This window comes from Meriones unguiculatus, chromosome 6, assembly GCF_030254825.1.
Source record: "Meriones unguiculatus strain TT.TT164.6M chromosome 6, Bangor_MerUng_6.1, whole genome shotgun sequence".
Lineage (NCBI taxonomy): Eukaryota > Metazoa > Chordata > Mammalia > Rodentia > Muridae > Meriones > Meriones unguiculatus.
This window is the reverse complement of record NC_083354.1, coordinates 27,728,167-27,751,885: the sequence shown is the minus strand read 5'-3', so window position 1 is coordinate 27,751,885 and position 23,719 is coordinate 27,728,167. Positions and strand designations below refer to the sequence as shown.

Here is a 23,719-nt window from a genome sequence, read left to right as displayed (position 1 = left end):
TGGAGAATTTTTCTTTCAACGTCTGTAAAGAATTATGTTGGTATTTGGATAGGAATTGCATTGAATCTGTATATTGCTTTTGGCAGGTTGGCCATTTTCGCTATGTTAATCCTACCGATCCATGAACATGCAAGATCTTTCCATCTTCTGATATCCTCTTCAATTTCTTTCTTTAGAGACCTGAATTTTTTTTTCAAACAGGTCTTTCACTTGCTTGGTTAGAATCACACCAAGGTACTTTATGTTTTTAGTGGCTGTCATGAAGGATGTTGTTTCCCTAGTTTCTTTCTAGGCCCTTTTATCTTTGGTATACAGGAGGGCTTAAGAGTTTTTGAGTTAATTTTGTATTTAGCCACTTTGCTGAATGTGTTTATCAGCTGAAGGAGTTCTCTGGTTGAATTTTTGGGGACACTCATGTGTACTATCATATTATCTGTGAATAGTGACATTTGACTTCTTCCTTTCTGATTTGTATTCCCTTGATCTCCTTTAGTTGTCATATTGCTGTAGCTAGGACTTCAAGTACAATGTTGAAGAGATATGGGGAGAATGGGCAGCCTTGCCTTGTCCCTGATTTCAGTGGAATTGATTTAAGTTTCTCTCACTTTAGTTTGATGTTGGCGATAGGCTTGTCCTAAGTTGCCTTTACTATGTATCTTGTATCTTGTATCTATGTATCTTGTATCCCTGGTCTCTCCAAGACTTTAATCATGAATCGGTTTTGGATTTTGTGAAATGCTTTTTTGGCATCTAAGGAGAAGATCATGTGGCTTTTCTGCATAAGTTTGTTTATGTGATGGATTACATTGATGGATTTCTTTATGTTGAACTACCCTTGCATGCCTGCCATGAAGCGTATTTGGTGATGGTGGATGGTATATTTTATGTGTTCTTGGATTCCGCTTGCAAGTATTTTATTGAGTAGTTTTACATCAATGTTCACAAGAGAGATAGGTCTGAAGTTCTCTTTTTTTGTTGGGTCTTTGTGTAGTTTAGGTATGTGACTGTGGCTTCATAGAATGAGTTTGGTAATGTTCCTTCTGTTTCTATTTGTCAAATAGTTTAAAGAGAACTGGAGTTAGCTCTTTCTGGAGGTCTGGTAGAGTTCTGCACTGAAAATATCTGGCCCTGTTTTTTTTTTTTTTTTTTTTTTTTTTTAAAGGGAGACTATTGATGACTGCTTCTATTTCCTTGGGGCATATAGGACTTTTCAACTTTTCTGCCTGATCTGTATTTAACTTTGGTAAGTGCAATCTATCAAGAAAATTGTCCATTTCATTTAGATTTTTAAATTTCGTTGTGTATAGCTTTTGTAGTCAGACCTAATGATTGTTTGGATTTCTTCACTGCCTGTTGTTATATCCCTCTTTTAGGTTCTCTTTGCCTTTTAGTTAGTTTGGCTAAGGGCTTGTCTATCTTGTTGATTTTCTTAAAGAATCAGCTCTTGGTTTCATTGATTCTTTGAATTGTTTTATTTGTTTCTAATTGACTGATTTCTGACCTGAGCTTGTATATTTCCAGCTGTCTACTCCTCTTGTGTGTTTGCTTCTTTTTTTTCCTAGGGCTTTCAAGTGAGTTATTAAGTTGCTTGTATAGGATGTTACAAATTTCTTCTTGCAGGCACTGAGTGCTATGAGCTTTCCTCTCAGCGCTGCTTTTGTTGTGTCCCATAAGTTTGGGTATGTTGTACCTTCATTTTCATTGAATTCTAGGAAGTCTTTAATTTCTTTCTTTATTTCTTCTCTGATCCAGCTCTCTTTGAGTTGCAAGTTGTTCAGTTTTCATTTATGTGTAGACTTTTTGCTATTTCTGTTTTTGTTGAGGTCCAGATTTAGACCATGGTGATCTAATAGGATACAAGGGATTATTTCAATCTTCTTGTATCTGCTGAGGCTTGCTTTGTGACCAACTATATGGTCTATTTTTGAGAAGGTTCCATGAGGTGTTCAAAGAAGGTATACTCTTTTGAATTTGGGTGAAAAGTTCTATAGACATCTATTAGGTCCATTTGATTTAGGAGCTCTGTAAGTGCCCTTATTTCCCTGTTTAGCTTCTGTCTGGATGATCTGTCCCTTGATGAGAGTGGAGTGTTGAAGTCTCCCACTATTAAGGCGTTGGGATGGATGAGTGATTTCAGCTTTAGTAATGTTTCATTTACAAATGTAGGTGGTCTTGTATTTGGGGCATAGCTGTTCAAAATTTTGATGTCCTCCTGGTGGAATTTTCCTTTGATGAGAATGAAGTGCCCCTCCTCATCTTTTTTGATTAATTTTGGTTGAAAGTCTATTTTATTAGATATTAGGATAGCTACTCCAGGTTGTTTTTTGGGTCCATTTGCTTGAAAAACATTTTTCTAGCCCTTTACTCTGAGGTAGTGTTTATCTCTGTTGCAGACGTGTGTTTCTTGGATGCAGCAGAATGTTGTATCCTGTTTCTGCAAGCATCCTGTTAGTCTGTGTCTTTTTATTGAAGATTTGAGTCCATTGATGTTGATGGATAATAGTGACCAATGACTGTTAGTTCCATTTATTGTGGAGTTGGTGGTCTTACTGTGATTCATTGCTTTTTTTTTAATTTTGTTGGAAAATTATCTGTATCCTATGTTTTCTTGGGTGTAGTGTTTTCATTGGATTGGAGTTTTCCTTCTAGTATCTTCTGTAGGGCTGGTTTCCTATGTAGATATTGCTTAAATTTTGTTTTGTTATGGAATAGTTTGTTTTCTCCATCTATGCTGATTGAAAGCTTTGCTGGGTATAGTAGTCTGGGTTGGCAACTGTGGTCTCATAAGGTCTGCATGACATCTGCCCAGGTCCTTCTGGCTTTCATAGTTTCTGATAAGAAGTCTTGTGTGTTTCTGATAGGTCTACATTTATATGTTACTTGGGCTTTTTCTCTTGCTGCTTTTAATATATTTTCTTTGTTCTGTAGATTTAGTGTTCTGACTACGATGTGACATGAGGAGTTTCTTTTCTGGTCTAGTCTATTTGGTGTTATGTAGGCCTCTTGTATATTTATGGACATCTCTAATTTGGGAAATTTTTCTTCTATGATTTTCTTGAAGATATTTTCTGGACCTTGGAGCCTGGTATGTTCTTTCTTGTCTATTCCTATTATTCTTTGAATTTGCCTTTTTGTGGTGTCCTTGATTTCTTTGATGTTTGTTTTTGGGAGTTCTCCGATTTTACTTTTTCTTTGAGAAAAGTTTCATTTTCTGCAAGTGTATATTCAGCACCAGAGATTCTCTTTTCCATCTCTTGTATTCTATTGGTGATGGTTACCTTTTTGTTTCTTGATCTTTTCTCTAAGTTCTCCAGCTCCAGGTTTTTCTCTGTTTGTGTTTTCTTTATTGCTTCTAATTCTGTTTTCATGCATCATTTCCTTCATCTGCTTGAATGTGGATTCCTATCTCTCTATGATAGTCTCTGTTTTTTTGTTGTTTTCCTCTCTATATGCCACTAAATTGCCTCTACTTGTTTGGCTATATTTGCCTATGTTTCTTTGAGAGCTTTGTTCATTTCCTCTTTATTTGCTTCCATCCATGTTTCAGTTTCTTTGAGAGATTTGTTTGTTTCCTCTTTATGTGACTCTAATAACTGGATAAGCATAGCTTTAAAATAATTTTCCTGTGTTTCCAATGAATTGGAGTATCCATAGATTTTGGGGGTTGCTGGTGACACCATGATGTCCTGGATTTTGTTGGATGTGTTCTTTCGCCAACCTCTGGCCATTTGCTTATCTGTAACTGTCACTGTTTGTTCCTGGACTCTTCATTTCAGAGTGGTACCATCTTTCTCTGGTGTCTGGAGAATTATTCAGGAAGATGAGAGAGGTCCAGTGGTTTGAGAGTGTGCGTTGGTGTTTCAGCTGTACCTAAGGGAGAAAGATTCATGGGCACAGAAGGACAAATGTGGGTGGGCATGTGAGTGTGTGTGTGCATGGGCATGTGTATGGAAGTGTGCCTTGACTGACAGGGTATTAGAGAATATAAATGCCTGAAGTGTGGAGCAGGAGACTGTGCAGGCACCAAAGGGATTATAGGTGCTGGAGGTGTTCACAGGTGCAATTCGCTTGTGCAGATTCCCTGAATACCTCAATGGCATTGCAGGCCACAGGTATTCAGCTCTGAGCTCCAGGAGTTATTTGCCTGAACTCTACTGGTAGACCCCCAGTATTCTGGGGGCCTCAATGTTGAGAACACTGTCCCTCTGTTTCCCACAGTTTGCACATGGGTGGGAGGGCTGCTAGCTTAGAAGGACCCTGGATCTGGGGCTCTGCAAGCTCTGGAAGGCACCCTCACTCTCTAACAGGTCAAATTGGAAAGCACAGGGGTTCCCCCTGTTTTCTACTCTCAGTTGGGGCCTGCTCAGTCAATGCAGGGGTAGGAGCTCCTTCAGCTCACTGGTGCTGTAGCCACTGAACTTGGAAGTCCAGCTGCAGCAGCTAGACTGGGAGGCTGGTCCAGGTGCCTGATGGGAAGTCCTGGGGGGCCAAAACAGTGGTCCACAGACCTACGTGGCCCAGTGCCTGGTGTAAATGGGTGGTTTGGCTGGTCTGGCAACTTTGATGGTGTACAGCCAGCTGTCACCACTGAGGGATTGGGTGGCCCTTACAGTCACTGGCTGGGAGGACCTGTGGAGTTCGTATGGCCACCTCCATACCTGGGACTCAGAAGGATGGTACTGTGGATCTGGGAATCAGAAGGCTGGTAGAGCTGGCAGCTGTGGCTAAGGAGCTAGGAGCCCTGCCTCTGCTGTCTCAGTCCCCAGGCAGTGAGTTCTCTGCTGAGAGTCTCTGGAGTCTCTAAGAGTCTCTGTGGGACCGCTCTACTGAGGAGGAGGGAGCACCTAAATGGGGAAGTGAATATTCGCCACTCTCCATCCCCAGAGAAGTCCACGGGTGACCTGAATCTAAATGGTCTAGCTCATGTGATGTCTCCGCTCATTCAGGAAGCCTCAATGTTGATTTTGTGGCTTCAGTTGCCCTTCTAATCACCAATTTCAGAGTTTCAGTTCCTCTGCCTCTCTGATACGGTGTGCTGCCATCTTGGATCCACCTTAAAGTAATTTTGCTTTCATTTGAGAACATATTTTTTGGTTTGGTTTGGTGTGTGTGTGTTCACTTTGTGGGCACAGGTTGACCTAGCATGCTTTCCCTATCACTCTCTTCCTATCCTTAGACAGAGATCACTGAACCAGAACTCACAGATTGGCTGACTAGCTGGCCAGGGAGTGTCTAGGACCTGCCTGTCTCTGTTGACCCAGGGCGAGGGTTGAAGAAGTGTGTGACCATACCCCACCTTTACATACACACTGGGCTTCAAACTGCAGACCCTCAAGCCTGTACTGTGCCATTTTCCCTACTAACCTACCTACTCAGCAACCCAAATACTAAGACAATGTCTGTCAGGCAACAGCCCCGTGACTTATCCCAACTAATAAATGTGTTGGTCTGTATAGGGGTAGAATTAGTGTATAAAACAAAGAAAGTCAGAATGTTTAAGGCATTACAAGTGGTTTCACATGTGTGGAATATGCACCAAATGAAAATGCTTGCTGGATGCAGTGGCACATACGTGTAATCCCAGCACTAGGAAGATGAAGAGTGGAGAATCAGGAGTTCAAAGCCACCCTCTGCTGAAAGGCAAGAGGGCCAGATATCTAGGTCATCCACATCCTCGTGCCACAGAGAAAAGTTGTTTTGCTTCAGAGATTCAAGGATTTTGGTATTTCAGTGGTCTTTAGCTCTCCGCTTAGAAAAAAACATATTTTAATTAATTTTAGTTGTCTGTTTAGTACTGGTTTTGTCATTTCTTTGCTTTTCTTTATTTGTTTCTGCCAACAAAGATTTACTTCTTTCACTGGTTTTCAAGCCTTGATTATGGAACATCTCATGGAAATGAAAAGATCACTATAATAAGCACTTGTCAGCACGTGGTCAGGAACTATCTCCTTCTCCACTGCCTGCCAATGTTTTCTATGGAATAACAAGAACCAGCCTACTTCAAAGTGAGTTCCAGGGACCACGTAAAGCATCTGTTAGTATTATAGTGTGTGAGATGGAACCACAGTATCCTTAAGTCTTCTAGGAAAAGATGGCATAAGTGTCTAATGTCAAATACGTGAATCAGCATTGAAATGCTCATCTTCCTCCCTCTGTTACAGTTTTGTTTGTTTGTGTGTTTGTTTTTAAAATAAAAAAGTGCACTTCTGGGGCTGTGAGAATGGGGGTGTTGTTCTTCTGCTAGGATGTGTGTGGAGGTCAGAAGATATAGCAAACACAGCTGCCCTCTTAGCTGTTTTTCCAGCCCAGAATTATGAATCCATTTTCCCCACCTTTCACCTTTTCAATTATTTCTTAAAAGAAATCACTTAAGCTGCTCTGTATAATTTCCTGCACTTTATACTTGGCTGAATGTTCCTATTTATTTAGTTATTTATTTATTTATGGCTGTATTTTTTCTGTAATGTCAGTGAATGGTGCTTGACTCGAAAGGGCTTTTATTTTATTTTATTGATGGGCCTCATTATATATCCCAGGCTGGCCTCAACTTGCTCATCTTTCTGCTTCAACCTCTGACATGATAGGATTGTGGGTACACACCACCGTGACTGGGATATATTTTTTCCAAATAGTTGTAGCTCATACCGTGTATAGGAAAGTTCCTGGGTAGATGTTAGATCACACACAAACCAACTAGGGAAGTATTTACCAGACACCTTACACAGAGGCAGCCATGCTCACAGAAATGAAAGGCTATCTAGGATTATTTGTAAATGGAAACATAAATAGGCACAATTCATTTAGGGTGAACAGTCTTTAAAAATTCTAAAACTAGCACCTGGGAGGCCAGAGGGCATGTGGATCTCTATGAGCTCAAGGGCAGCCTGGTTTCTGGTCTATAAAGTGAGTCTAGGACAGCCAAGGCTACACAGAGAAACTCTGTCTCAAAAAACAAAACAAAAACAAAAACAAAAAAAACCCCAAAACTAACCAAACCAAAAAAATTCTTAAATTATATCGCAACATGTTCACAAATGTATAGAAAAAGCTATGAAATGGTGATGTAAATTAAATAGATGATCTTGGGCTTGGGTTTGTTGAGCTGTGAGGTGGCAAGAAAACTTCACACTTTACTTGCTTCACTTAAATTATTGAAAAGGAAGCCTAAAAGAAAGTAAGAGGAGGTTTAAAGGGAAGAGAGGACACAGAGGAAAGGAAAAAGAGGTGAAAACAGTAGCTGAGGAAGAAATGGTTCCTGGAAATCAATGATATAGTCATAGGAACGATGGGCCCTGGGTTTAGTGTTGCTGGCTACACACTGGACAACTTCCAGCCACACCATTCCCATGTGATCAGCCCTAACTAGAGCTGCACATCTGCCTCTAGTGGTCTTTGGTTGCTTCTCTGACACAGCAGAGTGAACATGACCTACACAGGAAGAGGAGACAGTCCAGCCACTGGCCCACAGCTGGAAGGAGTAAGGCCTTGTTAGGCCCAGCATGAGCCTAAATATAAGAAGGTATGAAGAGAATTCAGGAAACTAATCATCCATCGATGCAAAATCACAAGAGGTTCATCTTGACCACTGTGCAATGTGGTCACCCCTGCTGGTCAGCTAGGAGTGGCACCTGGAGACAAAGATCTTAGGTTTTTAAAAGACAAAAGGTGGGAATCTCCTGGGGTTGCTATCTTGGTGATTCGGGATTAGATGAGGTGTTTAACTTTTAAAATAATTGGTTAGTTCTGGTCACCCTTAGGTCTGGTCAGCCCTGTTGTAAATATCTGATCTTTAAGTCAGTTTGGAATTTCCTGCCATATGAGACATAGCTACAGTTAAAGGTGGGAGAATGATTAAATCATCTCGGTTTCCAAACAAAGCTCATTTTACAGGCACCAGCCAGTGATTTACTCTCCATTTAGTAGGGATCTCTGCTTGTTTTCTTCCTTATCTCTGCCCTCACAGATGGCTGATGTCAGGAACTTTTACATTTCTCGGCTCTCTGGAGAAGCACTAAGAGGCTTTAATTAATATGGGCCTAAAACTTGAAAATATAAGGCAATTAAAAGAAACATAGGTTACAAAGTTAGTGTGATTCTTTCAGCCTGTTCACACAAGAAGGACCAGACAGAGCTGGAGTGAGGCAAACTTGCACGTGGAGGCCACCTGACATCCAGTCCTGAACTGAGGCACTGACCCTTGTAGAGCCTTGATTGTAAAATGCAGATAATAACATATAGCTTGTTGGTCTTGTAAAACCTACCACACATCACATGCAATGAGTGACGTACCTTCCATATGTCTGTCAGCATGAGCACAGGGCTGACATCAGAACTCAGTCTCCAAATTTCCTGTTGTGTTCTTTATCCTTAGCTTCTGAGACTTCAGTTTTAAACACTGGCCTGATCACTTCTTTTATGAAATTTTGGTAAAATATCTGAATATTTTCTTACATTTTTTTTAAAAACTGAATAATAAATGTGAGCTGGTTTTAGTATAGTTTTAAGTTTTAAAACATGGACTCACTCTGTATCCCAAACTGACATCAAACTCACCGTGCTCCTTTCTTTGATTTCCAAGTGTTGAGATTGCAATTTGCATCATCATGCCCAGCTATCACAATAGTTTTTAAAGATTATTATTTTTACAGTATTCTGCCTGCATGTACACCTGCACACCAGAAGGGGGCACCAGATCTCACTATAGATGGTTATGAGCCACCACATGTCTGCTGGGAATTGAACTCAGGACCTTTGGAAGAACAGCCAATATTCTTAACTTCTGAGCCATCTCTCCAGTCCCTGCAATTGTTTTAAAAATAGCATTTAAGAAAGTAATGTTGAGGTGGGAAGGACAGCACATGTCAGTGATTCCAGGTCTTGTGAGTGGGAGACAAGAGGAGCAGGAATTCAAGGTTTTTGTTCCAGAGAGCCTAAAATGAGTCTGTGCCATATAAAGTCCTATCTCAAAAGAGAAAGAGTTATTGAAATATTTTAAAAGCAAGTTCATTTATTACTATTCTAAAAAGAATTGATAACATCAAGTCACTGCTCTGTGCCACATGGGTACATTTAGGTATAGGGCAATGCATGGAAAGTTGAAAAATGGAGCCAGGATCCATGGATGCCACAGAAACCGAATGGAAGTCCTGGAGCTATGTAGAGTTCATCTCCTCATGATGTTAAAAGCAGCAAGGCAAGGCTGGTCTCATCCCCATTGACAAAAGAGCTCTCAGTCTCCTCCTTACCACACTGCTAGGAACACTAGTGTCAGTTAGAGAAACATTGTTCAGTCTTAAAAGCAGCTTGGTTTGTATGGGAAAAGGAATGCATTTCAAGATGATATTCGACATATGTTATAAAAATCAAAACCAATAGATTAATATCTGCTATTTTAAAAATTATCATGGCAGTTTTCTTTAGTAGGTGAAATATGCTACAACTAATTTTCATATTGTTCCCTTTACTGTCACTGTGATCTGACTGTGGGAACGAGGCTCAACTGCCTGTTCTGCATGTTTAGTTTAAGAAAAAATTGTGCTCTATTGTGTGCTTATAATGCTCCTGAGACAGAGGCAGGAGATTACTTTTAGCAAGGAATTTATCACCAGTCTGGGCAACATAGGAACCCCTCAATATAAAATAAAAATAAAGTAATCTTAAGACTGAATTTTAAGTAAATATATGTATTTTCCTTAATATAAATAAAAATAATTCTATCAGAACACTTGTAATTCTCATGAAAAAGGTTTGGGGTGAGTTAAAATCTTTTTTAATACAATATGTTTTGATCATGATTTTCCCCCTCCTCCAAATCCTCCCACATCCTCCCCACTTCCCTACTCAGCCAACTTGTGTTCTTTCTCTCTGTGTTTCAAAACGCCCCTCTTCACAAGAAAATCATAACAATCAAAAAACTAGTATGACCAAAAAAAAAAAGTGTGTTTTGTGTTGGCAAGTATTCCTGGGCATAGGCCTGCCCTGAAGTGTGTGGTTATACCCAGTGACACTCCACTGGAGACTGATTGTTCCCTCATCAGTAGGTTCCAGTAGAAATAGCTTCTTGGTTAGGGTCCTTGTGTCCACTTCCCTGCTCAGTGCTGGGTCTCCATCTGGTTGGGACCTACTCAGGTCTTGTGTTTGCAAGTATTTTTCCTGACAGTATTAGTGATGTATAAAGTCCAATAGTTTGAGAGGTTTTATCAAATGGTCTTTGCAGTGTAGAACATCTCTGTTTATAGAGTCTTTTTTAATTTTGTGGCATACAGTTTTAGAAGTATGATCTATTGATTCTTTGGATTTCCTCGGTATGTATTGTTATATCCCCTTTTTCATTTCTGATTTTATTAATTTGGATACTCTCCCTCTGTCTTTTAGTTGGTATGGCTAAGGGTTTGTCTAATTTGTTGATTTTCTCAAAGAATCAGCTCTTGGTTTTGTTGATTTTCTCAAAGAATCAGCTCTTGGTTTTGTTGATTTTCTGTATTGTTCTCTTTGTTTCTAGGATATTGATTTCATCCTGATGCCTACTCCTCTTGGATGTGTTTTCTTCCATTTTTCTAGAGCCTTCAAGTGAGCTATTAAGTTGCTAGTATAAGCTCTCTACATTTGTTTATGAAGGCACATAGTGCTATGAACTTTCATCTTAGTACTTCTTTCATTGTGTCCCATAAGTTTAGGTATGTTGTGCTTTCATTTTCATTGAATTCTGGAAAGCTTTTAATTTCTTTATTTCCTCCATGACCCAGTAGTCACTAGCAAGAGAGTTGTTCAATTTCCATGAGTTTTTAGGCAATCTATTGTTTCTGTTATTGTTGAAGACTAGCTTTAATCCATGGTAGTCTGATAACATACAAGGTGTCATTTCAATTTTCTTATATTTGTTGAGGCTTGCTTTGTATCTAAGTATGTGGTCAGTTTTGAAGAAGATTCAAAGAGGTCCTGAGAAGAAGGCATATTCTTTTGTGTTTGAATGAAATGTTCTGTGGATCTCTGTTAAGTCCAAATGACTCATAACGTCAATTAGCTTCATTATTTCTCTGTTTAGTTGCTGTCTCAATGATCTGTCTTTGGTGAGAGAGATGTGTTGAAGTCCTCCCACTGTTAACGTGTGGGGTTCAACATGTGATTTAAGCTTTAGTAATGTTTCTTGTATGACTGTGGGTGCTCTTGCATTTTGGCCATATATGTTCAGAAATGAAATATAATCTTGGTTGATTTTTCCTTGGATGAGTATGAAGTGCCCTTTCTCATCTCTTTTAATTAATTTTGGATGAAAGTCTATTTTACTAGATATTAGAATAGCCACTCCAGCTTGCTTCTGTAACCATTTACTTAGAAAACCTTTTTCCAGCCCTTTATTCTGAGGTAATGTCTATCATTGTTGCTGAGGTGTGTTTCTTGTTAGCAACTGAATGATGGGTCCTGTTTACACATCCATTCTGTTAGCGTGTGTGTGTGTGAGTGTGTGTGTGTTTAACAGGGAGTTGAGGCCATTGATGTTGAGAGAGATTGATGACCACTGGTTGTTGAGTCCCATTATTTTGATGGTGGTGGTGGTTTTGGTGGTGGTGGTGTTTGTGGTGCTGGGTGTGTGTGTGTGTGTGTGTGTGCCCCTTCCCTGTTTTGGTTTATTGTTGTGGGGTTATTTGTTTTCTGTGTTTTTCTGGGTGTGATTAGCCTGCTGGGGTTGCAGTTTTCCTTCTGTAGTTTTCCTTCTGTAGGGTTGGGTTTGTGGTTAGATATTGTTTAAATTTGTTTTTGTCATAAAATATCTTGCTTTCTCCCTCTATGGTGATTAACGTTTTGCTGGACATATTAGTCACGGCTGACATATGTGGTGTCTTAGTGTCTGTAAGATAGCTGCTCAAGCCCTTCTTGCTTTTAGAGTTTCTGGTGAGAAGTCAGATTTACTTCTGATAGGTCTGCCTTTTTATGTGACTTGGCCTTTTTCCCTTTCAGCTTTCAATATTCTCTTTTGTTCTGTACATTTAGTGTTTTGATTATTATGTGATGGGAGAAATTTTTTTCTGGTCCAGTCTATTTGGTGTTCTGTAGACTTGTATATTAATAGGCACCTCTTTCTATAGGTTGGGGAACTTTTCTTCTATGATTTTGTTGAAAATATTTTCTGGGCCTGGGAGCTTGGAGTCTTCTCCTTTGATTCCTATTATTCTTAGGGTTGGTCTTTTGCTATTGTCTCAGATTTCATTGAAGTTTTGTGTCAGGAATGTTTTATATTTAACATTTTCTTTGGCTGATGAATCGATTTCTTCAATAGTATCTTCTACAGCTGAGATTCTCTCTTCCATCTCTTGTATTCTGTTGGTGATGCTTTTGTCTGTAGTTTCTGTTCTCTTCCCTAGGTTTTCCATCTTCAGGATTGCCTCAGATTGTGTTTTCTTTGTGGCTTCTATTTACCTTTTTAGGTCTTGAAAAGTTTTATTCTTTTCTTTCTCCCATTTGTCTGTTTTTTTTTTTTTTTTTTTTTTTTTTTTCTGTGTTTCTTTGAGGGATTTATTCAATTCCTTTACCTGTTTGATTGTATTTTCCTGAATTTCTTTGAGGGATTTATTTACTTCTTTTAAGGCCTTAATCATTTGTTTTCACAACCTCAGATTTAAGATTGTTTTCTTGAGCTTCTGGTGTGATAATATCCCCAGGACTTTCTGTGGTAGGATAGTTGGGTTTGGGTGATGTCACGTGGCCCTGGGATTTGTTGCTTGTGTTCTTGCACTGATTCTTAGTCATTTGGTTGACTTTGGTATTAGCAGGCCTGGTGGTCTCTGATGGTAGCAGGTCTCTGGAGTTATAGGTGGAAATCTTGGTCCCAGATGGCCTCAGTCTTCTGGTTTTCCTACTCCTCCCTGATCCATGCGGGTCTGCTACTCCCTGATCCTCGATGCTGCTCTCTGATCATTACTGTTCTCCAAGGCCACAGATCGGAGTGGTTCCTGGGAAATGGCACAGGCCCGGGGAACTGAGGTTTAGGGCTCACAGGGAAGTGGAGCTCAAGCACTCTGGGCTGACCTCAACACTATTGCTGGCAGGCTCTGGCAGGCCAGTATATGGGGAAGCGTGGGGGATGTTTCACCTGCTACTCTCTGATCTGTGCAGGTCTCTAGGGCTGCCGATTGGTGTGGGTCCTGGGAAATGGTACAGCTCGGGGAACTCAGAGTATATTTTAATTATATTTTTAAGTATAGATGTGAATTTCTTAAAAGTAAGAAATTGTCAGAGGAAATTGCCCAGTATATTCAAAGCTACGAGGGATTTGTTCATGTAACGGTAATTTACAAGGGCCATTTCTAATAGCATATGTTTGTTACCTAATAATATGTGATTCATCAGGGTGAATCACATATTATTTCTCTCTCTCTCTCTCTCTCTCTCTGTCTCTCTGTCTCTCTCTCTTCATTTTTTTTTGTTTGTTTGTTTTCCCAAATACTCTGTTTTTCTTCCTTTCTCTTGTCTTGTCCTGCCTCTTCTCTGCACAGAGGAAACAAAACTCTTGTCTTGTGAAGCTGGAACCACTTAGACAGTTTCCAGGCTGGCTTTGGGTTGCTTCTGCTGCCTCCTTCATCTTCCCTCTGAGTGAGGCCACTCACTACTCTAGCTACCTCCTGTTGCCTCCATCTGGATGTCTGACTCAATCTTCTGACCTAGTACATGGCAGAGGCAGGGCACTCAAAGGTGGCTCCCGAACCTGGTTATTTATACCCTTAAATTAGTAAGGACTTCCTAGTGGCAAGCAGTGGGAACCCACCTTAAACTGAAGCCAAAGGAGACTGTATTGTCTGACTGACTGAGAGGCAGCCTCTGCAGAGGGCATGGGCTGACAGTTGGGGTGCAGTTTTCTCAGAGGGAGAGCTGCATGGTTGGAGAGCATGGCTCCCTTCCCATGTCTCAGTTCCTCATGAGTCCAAATACACCTCTGTGTGTAACTGCAGTTCTGTGGTTGAGCACGGTGTATGGTAAGAGTGACCCCGAGAAGCTTCCATTTCACTGATGTTTGGCACTGCATAAAAGTTTACAAGATCAATAGAAATCAAACCAAAATTAAAGGAGTGCTTTGTTCAAATTCTGCTGCTCGAATGAAAATTCACTTCAGTTTGGGAAGACCTTAAGTTTCAGGCCACAGATAGATGTATATCATGTAAGTCAGCCAATCAGGCAGTAACCTGAATTTCTTTTCCTCAGAGAGAACATTTTGTGAATTCCTGGGTCAGAAGAGAATTACCTATGGTATCAGGTAAAACCTCAGGCACATTCCAAAGTCTTTGTTTGGTTCTTTCTTTTGGTGTTTCTCTCTCTCTCTCTCTCTCTCTCTCTCTCCCTCTCTCTCTCTGTATCTCGGTCTCTGTCTCTCCGTCTCTCTGTCTCTCTGTCTCTCTGTCTCTCTCCCTGTGCACACGGTGCATATATACAGGTGCTTTTGGAAGCCAGACAAGGGCATCAGATCCCTTCGAGGTGGAGTAACAGGCATTTGTGAGCTGTCTGATGTGGGTGCTGGGAACCAAATTCAGGTCCCCTAAAAGAGTAGAAAGTGCTTTTAACCACTGGGCTATCTCTTCAGCCCTCATCAACTTTCTTCAAAAAATATTTTTATAAATGATTTCTCCATCATGGAATGACTTTTTTTTTTTTTTTTTTTTTTTTACTTTATGGCTGGGAGAGATGGCTGAGGGGGATTTATTCAATTCCTTTACCTGTTTGATTGTATTTTCCTGAATTTCTTTGTACTTGTGCTCCTGGGAAGGACTTGGGTTATGTTTCTAGCACCCTGTAGTAGCTGACAACTCTGCAAGTCTAGTTCCAGAGAATCCAATACCGTCCTCTGACCTCCTTGGCTATTGCACACATGTGGTACAGCCAAACACGCAGACAGAACACCTACATCAAAAATAAAAATAAGTGAATCCTTAAAAGTAAAGTTTTAAAAAATTGACACCCAGCCAAGCTCTGTGGCACATGCTTGTAATCCCAGCACTCAGGGAGGCAGAGGCTGGTGGATCTTTGTGTTTGAAACCTGGCTGGTCTACAAAGCATGTCCAGGACAGACAAGTCTACACAAAGAAAATCTGTCTCTAAAACAAAGGAAAATAAAACCCAATTTATACTCAGTTATTTCCATAATGTATATGTGTATGTGTGGGTGCATGTGTGAAGGTCGGAAGCCAGAGGACAACATAGGAGTTGCTTCTCTCCTTCTGCCATGAGGGTTCCAGGGATTAATTAAAAGTTTGTTGGGCTCAGCAGCAAGCATCTGTACCGTGGAGCCATGAACTGGCTTACTGTTTAGCATAGGTAAACACAGCTAAGTGTGGTAGGGTAGGCGCTGTCATAGATGCTTCTTTAAAACAGCTAACATTTTGGATAACATGTTTTGGAAGCATTTTTGAGCATCTCTCCTGTTCCAGGCTGGCCTCAAATGCAAATGAATTTTGAACTTTTGTTTCTCCTGCTGAGTGCTGAGACAGAGCTTCTTGGGTGCTGGTGATGGAACTGAGGACTTCCTGAAAGCTACTAGAGCATGCTACCAACTGAGCTACATTTCCAGTCCCCCAAAACATTCTTAAGTGACATAGTGTGCTGTTAAGAAATTAAGGAATATTCACATTAAAATGATGTGACAGGCTTAAGGATATTACTCACTTGCCTAGAATGAACAAGGTCCTTGTGTTTCATGCCAACATCCAAAGGAAAACAAAACCTTAACGTTAGGAATTTAGCTCAGTTGTAGGGCATCCATACATTAAGTAAGACAGGCTCTGAGTTCAGTACTAGCAGAGGTCAGAGACATGGGAACATGGGGTAGTAGACAGGTGAAAATAGTGGTAAGAATAGAGTAAGAATAGAGTAAGAATTCTACGGTCACATGAGTGTGCTTCTCCCTGTATTTCCTGCTCTTGGAAGGTGGAATAAGGTGTCCATGGCCAGGAGGACTATGATAACAGGTTAGAGGCCAGTATAGGCTGCATGAGGTTACTGCCAAGTGTAGAGGTCTATGCCTGTAATCCCAGCACTAAGAAAGCTGAGTCAGAAATATGATGGGTTTAAGGATAGCTTAGCCTAGCCTACATGACAAAGCACTGTGCCTCCTTCCCCAAATGAGCATGAGGGTGAAGGGATGCCTCAGATGTTATGAGTATTTGTTGTTCTTGCCAAGGACTCAGTTTCAGTTCAAAGTGTCTCCAAGGTAGTCGCTTACAACAATTTCTAACTTCATCTCGAGGGGATGTAACATCCTCTCTGTCCACCTGGGGCCCCAGGCACACCTGTGGTATACATACATGCTTCCTGTAGGCAAAACACTCACACATACATTCATAATCGAGTGAGTGTACACACACACACACACACACATATACAAACAGGGAGAGAGAGAGAATGAGAGAGAGAGAGAGAGAGAGAGAGAGAGAGAGAGAGAGAGAGAGAGAGAGATGGCATCCTTCTGGCTGGAAACACCGTTTCCCAGTAACTTGCTAAATAACAAACACAAAGGGAAAAAGAAGATGCAGACAATGTTTGTTCTCTTGGTCTTTGAACGCAGAGCTGTTTCTTTGGCCACATATGCAAGAGTCAACAAAAAAAAAGTGATATTGTTGCCATGGGGAATGTGCTGTCAAAAAGGCATGATCATGAATACTACCATAGCAAAACTGGAAGAGTCTACAGTGTTACCCAGCATGCTCTTTTTTATTAAAGAAGCAAGTCATGAGCAGGATTCCTGGGAAGAGAATCACTGAAAGTATTTATCTGATTAGGAACTCTAAGGGTCAGGGATGGGGCAGTAAGTGCAGGGTGCTTTCCTTGCAAACACAAAGCTTTGCATTCTTTTTCCAGAAACCATGTGACAAAGCCAGGTGTTACTGTTGTGCATGTGTAATCTCAGGGCTGGGGAAGCAGGGAAAGATGGAATCCTGGGGATCTTCAACCACACCATAGAAGTGAAAGCCCCTCACAACAAGGGAGACACAGTGAAGGTTGTCCTCTGACTTCCACAGATATCTGAACAATGTACCTGCACGTATACCTGCACACACATGAACACACACAGAACTCTAAGTCCTGAGACAGCTTCCTAATATAGGTGAAGGAAATGATCAGATAAAGAAGGAAGCCAAAGAAAGACACAAGTGCCAGACTGCTCCAACCAGAGAAACATACTTGTGAGAACTAAGAAAAAACAGTAGAGCAGGCCAATCAGTTCATGTCAGAGGCAGTCCCTGTTCCCATTACTATGGAACCCACTTGGACACTGAACTGCCATGGGCTACATCTGTGAAGGGGTTCTGGGTTATCTCCATGCATGGTACTTATTTGGAGTATGAGTCTCAGGAAAGACCCCTGTGCTCAGATTTTTTGGTTCTGTTGCTCTCCTTGTAGAGCTCCTGTCCTCTCCAGGTCTTACTATTTTCCACTTCTTTCCTAAGATTCCCTGCACTCTGTGCAAAGTTGGCCATATGTCTCAGCATCTGCTTTGATAGTCTGCAGGGCAGAGCCTTTCAGAGTCCCTCTGTGGCAGGTTCCTAATTTGTCTCCTGTTTTCTTCTTCTGATGTCCATCCTCTTTGCCTTTTAGGATGGGGATTGAACATTATAGCCAGAGTCCTCCCTCTTGATTAGATTCTTTAGGTGTGCAGATTTTATTAGGTGCTCTTTGATCACCTTCCCGTGAGAGGAGAGCAGCCTTACCAGGCTACAGAGGAAGACAATGCAGCCACTCCTGATGAGATCTGATAGACTAGCATCAGAAGGAAGGAGAGCAGGACCTCCCCTATCAGTGGACTTGGGGAGGAGTATTCGTCAAGTAGGGGGAGGGAAGGTGTGATTGGGAAGGGAAGAGGGTGGGGTTCATGGGGGGGATACAAAGTGAATAAAGTGTAATTAATAAAAATAAAAAATATATACATAGGATACATTGTTGAAAAAAAAAGAGAAAAACAGTAGAATCTATTCACCATGACATTGTGGCTTAATAGAAGTCAAAAGTCAATAAAATAAAAGGTTCTAGACTCTAAAAATATTTTTCTGGTAAAATTAAAGTGTAGTATCCCAAATGTCAAAGAAAAACTTAAAGCAAAAGGGGAAAAAAAGGGGAATCTAGGATTATATGTGAACACAGCAGGCTTTCATCTTGAGAAACTTGTCAGACCAAGGTTGGGACACTTTAATTTTCAAGGCCTCACAGTGTGGAGAAGACTATACCAGTGGCCCAGGGCCAGGATGAGGTAAACCCTTTTCCCAGTGTGGTGATCTCCAAGAGCAAGCCATGAAAATGACTGTTTTTAAGAAAGCCACAGGAGAAATGACCTTTCTCAAATCTTCACACTGTCTCCAGAAATAGGAAAATCCTCTCAATATTCTTCCATCCTGATGCTAGATGACCAGGGGATACTATTAAATTACACCTTAACACAGTGACCATGCACAGAAATGAAAAGAATGAATGCAATACCTCACTGTTTGACACTCTGCTCCAGCAGATCTAACATGGTCTTTCTATACCTCTTATTTCTTCCCGCTCTTCTAACCACCCTCAATTATTCTGACACAAGCACAGATCATGAGATTATTCCTCCTATATACACAACTCACTTGGACTTTGTTATCAAAGCCTGCTCTTCTCACCCACATCTTTTCCCCAAGCTTACTGCAATGATAGCGTCTTTGCTAATGAAGAAATGAGGAAGGACACTTATAAGGACTGGCCACGAGTCACCTGTGGCTGTTGAAGCTCTTGTCAAAGCAGGCCTTTTCTACACAGGTCAGTCGGGGTTTTCCCCTTTATTTGTACATTTCTGTGTGTGAGTGTTGCCTGAAGGTAAGTATGGGTGCCACATGTCTGCCTGGTGCCCTCAGAGGCTAGACAGGGTGTTGGATCCTGGAACTGGAGTTATAGTTGCCATGAGCCAGCATGTGGTGCTGGAAACAAACCTGACTCCTTTGCAAGAGCAGCCAGTGCTCTTCATGCTGAGCATCTCTTTAGCACCTGAAATAGTCAGTGTTTTGTGTCTGCCATGTAGTCTAATCCCGGACTTGCACTTTTCTTTATTTCCATTTATCATAGATCTCTTGGGGCCTCATAAGACCTTCACCTTTCCATAGTTCCCTTGGTGCTCAGCCTCTGTGCTTGGGGATCTTGAGGTCACTTCATCTGACAGGCTTATTCCACTGGCACAAAACTCACCACCCGGTCTTACCGCATTGTCTTCTCTTGCCAGCCTTGCCTGAGTGTCACGGATGATGTGCTCCTATTTCTAGGGGAGGAGAGCTGGCAATAATGTGAGGAGAGACAGGGATTCTTCATAATCTGCCTTATATACAGGCTCCTAAGTTTGCTCTTCCATCCTGTCCCAGCTACAAGTACATTCTTCCAATTTACTCTGTAAGCAATTGATGGTTGGTTGCCTATGTCTGTGAATGTCCCCTATGTCATCATTGTCCAGAACAGACAGAAATCTCTGCCCTCATGGAGCTGCTACTGCAGATCCTGATGGCAAATCTTTCAGGATGATGGTTTGGGAGAGGTTCATCAAAGCACATGGTGCACAGGAAACTTCAGCTACTTTTGCTGACTGTTGCTGACCACCCCACTGAAGGACCAAGAGTCCTGTGTGAACTCTTGTGTCCTGTGCGTGGTATTGCCACATAATCCAACTGGAGGAGCAAGCAGGATTTCACTAGTGAAATCTGGAGTCGAATTCTTGTGAGTTGACAGGTGTATGTGCTGTTGAGGTGACCCCATCTCCTTTTCCTAGGCAAAAAGGACCTTGTCCAGTGTTTTTCCTGTGGAGGATGTATGGAGAAGTGGGAGGAAGGTGACCACCCATTAGCAGATCACACCAAGTTTTTCCCAAAGTGAGCAAAATGAGTTCTCTTGACTTTGAACTCACTTCATCTGTTATTCCCTCACTGTCCAGGTTTCTTATCTGTGGGTAGTGTCTGCTCACTCTCTGGTTCCCACTGTGAAGGATACATCCATGTATCTTTATTTCTTTTCCCCCTTGATACTCTCCCTCTCTAGCTTTTTTCTCATTATAGTAAGATCATAGTTGGATCTATGTACACACTTTTAAAAACAGGATCTGTGTAGCACAGACTGTCATAACAATTCTGTCTAGTAGGACTTGATCTCATGATCCTCCTGCCTCAGCCACCCAAGCCCACTGCAGAGGCCACGTCATGTCTGCCAGTTTAAGGCCTTTCTGATTTTTTTGAGTACAAACTAGTTTTTCTTTTCACCTCCTTTTAGAATGCTTTACAGGTTTCTATTTCTATTGTCTAAGATTTCCTCAGTAGTTTTCTTTTTCCACGGTTGGGAGTGAAAGCACTGATTTGAGCACACCAGGCAATCACTTTACTATGGAGCTACTCTCACCCCTCTTCTGTCAGTCCTCAAATGTATTTTTATTCCTCTTCTACACATAAGAAAACCCTAGAAAGGTCCACTTGCACAAGGAAATTTGTTATTGTGTAGTAATTAGAATTTTCAAAGATAAATATCAATATGCGCAGATTGAAAAGTGGGTATTTCTGGGCAAGGTGGTTGCCACATGAAATCCTAGGTCTCAGGAAGCTGCATGAAGAAAAACGTAGTTTTGTTTTATATTAAATACTTTGATATGAATTATCCTAAAGTTGATCTGTTTTGAAATCCAGCACTTGTAATTAAGAAAGAAGAGTCTTTTGATCCGGTTTCCCTTGGAAGGCAGGAAAATCTGCAACTGTGTTGGTGCCTCGGCAGTCTGTGTTCAGGTCCACCAGTGTGTTTTCTTTCCATCCAACACATACATAAAAGTGCTCTAAATTGATTTATGTTTAATTATCAACATTTAAATGTAAAGGTTTAAATAACCATCTGGTCTTGAGATAGCATGCTAATAATATCTGAATCACTTAAAATATTCCTTAAAAATGTTTTCTTAGTGTACATTAATACATACAATAACATTGCATATATACATATACATTATGTTTTACATATATGTTATATATATTACAGTTTACCACAATCATGCTCACCACTGTCCTCCCATTACCTTCTCTTATCTCTCTCTAGCTCTTCTCAGTTCTTTTTCTTCTAAAATCACATGTTTTGTGCCCTCCCAGGGCTATATAGCAAGATTTATCCTGGTTTTAAATAGATAAATAAATACATAGAATATTTACATTTAATTTTGAAGTTAGAAGATGAGTGACAGCAGTGCGCACTTTTTTCTTTTTCTTTTACTTTTTAAAGCATTTGACTTTTGGGTGTTTTGTCTGCATGTATATCTGTGCACTGCTTGCATGCCTGGTGTCCACAGAGGTCAGAAAGAGGGCAACAAATATCCTAGAACTGAGTTACAGGAGGCTGTGAACTGCCTGATATGGGTGTTGGGAAGCAAACCTGAGTCCTCCCAGGAGTAGTGACTGTTCTCCCACTGAGACATTGTAGGCCCCACTTTTTTTCTTTTTTCTTTAGGAGTATGTAGAAAATAGTTGAGAATGCCAGGGCCTTCTTCTCAATCCCTGTGTGGCAAGGAGGGAGAGAATTTTTTTGTACTTAAAGCTTGTTCTAGAATCTATCAACAAACTTTGTTTTATTTTAATTAAAACTAGCATATGTAATGCATATCTACTGTACTTACGTATCTGGTTGAAAGGACAATAACAATAAATCCTGGGAGCTGAGTGCTAAAGTCAAGAAGTCAAGGTCTCTCAATGCCTTAGAGGCCACTGTGCCACTCCCTTGTCCTTGTTGATGCTGTCCTCCTCATCCAGGGGGAAACATAGTCCTGATTTTCAGTTACTGTCCTTTTACCAAACACACACACACACAATCACACACACACACACACACACACACACACACACACACACCTACATAAACCTTCAGCTTTGCCTGTTTTTCTTCAGTAGTTTGTTGGTTCTTTTTATTTTAGTTCTATGTGTGTTGTGTGTGTGTGAAAGGGAACAGGAAGTTGAATCCAGAGTGTCATGAGTGAGAAGCAGCACTTTGCCACTGAACTACTGCTCCAGCCCTCAGATTGTTTAAGACAGAATTCTAGTATGTCTACAGAGTGAGTCCCAGAAAGCCAGGGCTACACAGAGAAACCCTATTTCAGAAAAAAAACAATTAAAAAATTTGCTGTGTAGCTGATCTTGATTTGTAGTATAGCTCAAATTTCCCCTGAACTCACATCTTGCCTTAATGAATACTAGATGCGCAGCCATGTGCTACCATAATTGATTGCCTTGACTGCTATGTTTGTTGGGGGGGGGGGGTGTCAGCTCGTAGAGGGGTGTTTGAGACAGAGCACCATATAACCTGCGATGGCCTCCAACTCAGTATTTAGAGAGGATGGCCTTAAACTCATCCAACTGCCTCCACATTCCAAGTGCTGGATGATAGGCATGCTCCACTACACCCAACATTTTTTTTTTGTTTTTTAGCTTATTCATTTTTATTTTATACATTGGTGTTTCATCTGCATGTGTGAGGAAGTCAGATCCCATGGAGCAAGAGCTATAGACCATTGTGAGCTGTCATGTGGGTGCTGAGAATTGAGCCCTGGTTTCTGGAAGAGCAGCCAGTGCTCTTGAACAGTAAGCCATGTCTTTAGCCCCAGCTTTTGTTTAGATAGACAATAGCAAGATGTAAACTGACAACTGGCAACAATGACCATATCCTTTCATCCAAGTTTCTCTCTAGGACACCCCAGGGCTCTCAGTTGCTAATGGGAGTCTGGAATGAACATAAATTCAGACCTTAACAAGAACAGAATTCCAGAGACTTACAACAAGGTCAAAGTGCAGACAGTATGTGACATGGATTGTTCATTCCTAAGGAGGACACTTCCTCCTCCCAAACTCAGGAGACATTGCAGAAGAGGGGCCCAAGAGGTAAGAAGAGCCAGAGGTTGTAGAGGACAGCTTGGGTTTTCTTGTTTTGTACACAGCAGGGTCCTTCTCTCAGGAATTCAGTTGCTGTGGTTGCCTATCCATGCAAGCCTGTGCCAAATCCAGACAAGCCAAGCCCCACCTCTAGGAGGGGAGCTGTTGACACTTGTTTCTCCTAGATTCATTCTTCTTCATACCATGGGCCTTGAGGTTTCCCGAGCTCTGCTGGATGGCCCTGTGTCCACTCACCCATGAGCAGCACTAATTGAATTCATTTAAAAGAGGATACAAAGCTGGGAGGGGACCTAACTTGAGGAGGAGTCTGGGGAAACTGAAGAAAGGCAATGGGGGTTGATATAATCCACATACATTGTACACACATCTGTGATTTCCAAAGAATAAAATACTTTTAAAAAAAGAACAGGCTTCCAAACTGTGGCTCAGAAAGCTCTGCCACATTGATCAGCGATTATGGATGAACGAGAGCAACAGAGGATATAATTGGCGAGGGAGAGAAGAGTGAGTCAGGAGAGGTGCTCAGGGGAATTTTGCAGTTCTGATTGACTAGCAATGAGATTGCTTCTTTATTACACAGGTTTCACAGAACAAAGACGGACTAATGACAGACTAACCTGTCCAAGAAGTGCAGATGATTTCTTTGATTTTTCATTACAAAGTGTTACAACTTCAGTCATCATTAGAAAATATAAACAGAACAGATTTATGCTTATTATAAGCCTTATAACTCCAAGTTATAGAATCTAAAGATTGTGTTATCCAAAGCAAACACATTTCTTATATAACAGCCTACTTTAAGGCTGACAGAATTTGTAGTT

General features: G+C 41.0%; 1 pseudogene; it reads left to right on the top strand.

The window, feature by feature from the left end:
- LOC110544396 (baculoviral IAP repeat-containing protein 1a-like) overlaps nucleotides 1-23,719 on the top strand; it is a 52,939-nt pseudogene that overhangs the window by 3,011 nt on the left and 26,209 nt on the right.